Here is a 343-nt window from a genome sequence, read left to right on the forward strand (position 1 = left end):
TGATTAGGGGCGGGTAATTCCTCCCTCCATTGTTGCCCCGGCCATGGCTCTTGGGGGCAGCTCAATTGCTGTCCCTGCTCCCCAGCAAGCAGCTTGGGGTGGGAAGACCCGGGGCCACCAGGCAACCAAACCCCCTCAGGGATGGGTACCCCTTGGCAACCACCCTGCTATGAGCATCCTTACATGACTCCCTCCCCTGCCGGCCCTCCTTGCCTCAGGGGATCGTCTCTGTCAAGCACGGCCCCTTCCCCCCATCCCAGCGATGCCGCGTCCCCCCCATGCCCCTCACTGACCTCTGGGGCCCCCGCGGCTGTGTCCCTGCTGGCGGGGGAGAGGCGCGCGG

At 67.1% G+C, this 343-nt stretch overlaps 1 protein-coding gene across 1 annotated transcript in view; it reads left to right on the top strand.

The window, feature by feature from the left end:
- The window catches only part of CHRNG (cholinergic receptor, nicotinic, gamma (muscle)), a gene marked incomplete at its 5' end in the record, with an annotated part of 9,004 nt that overhangs the window by 5,484 nt on the left and 3,177 nt on the right, over window positions 1–343 (top strand). The window lies entirely within an intron of this gene.

Source organism: Fulmarus glacialis, unplaced genomic scaffold (genome assembly GCF_000690835.1).
Source record: "Fulmarus glacialis isolate BGI_N327 unplaced genomic scaffold, ASM69083v1 scaffold17958, whole genome shotgun sequence".
Classification (NCBI taxonomy): Eukaryota; Metazoa; Chordata; class Aves; order Procellariiformes; family Procellariidae; genus Fulmarus; species Fulmarus glacialis.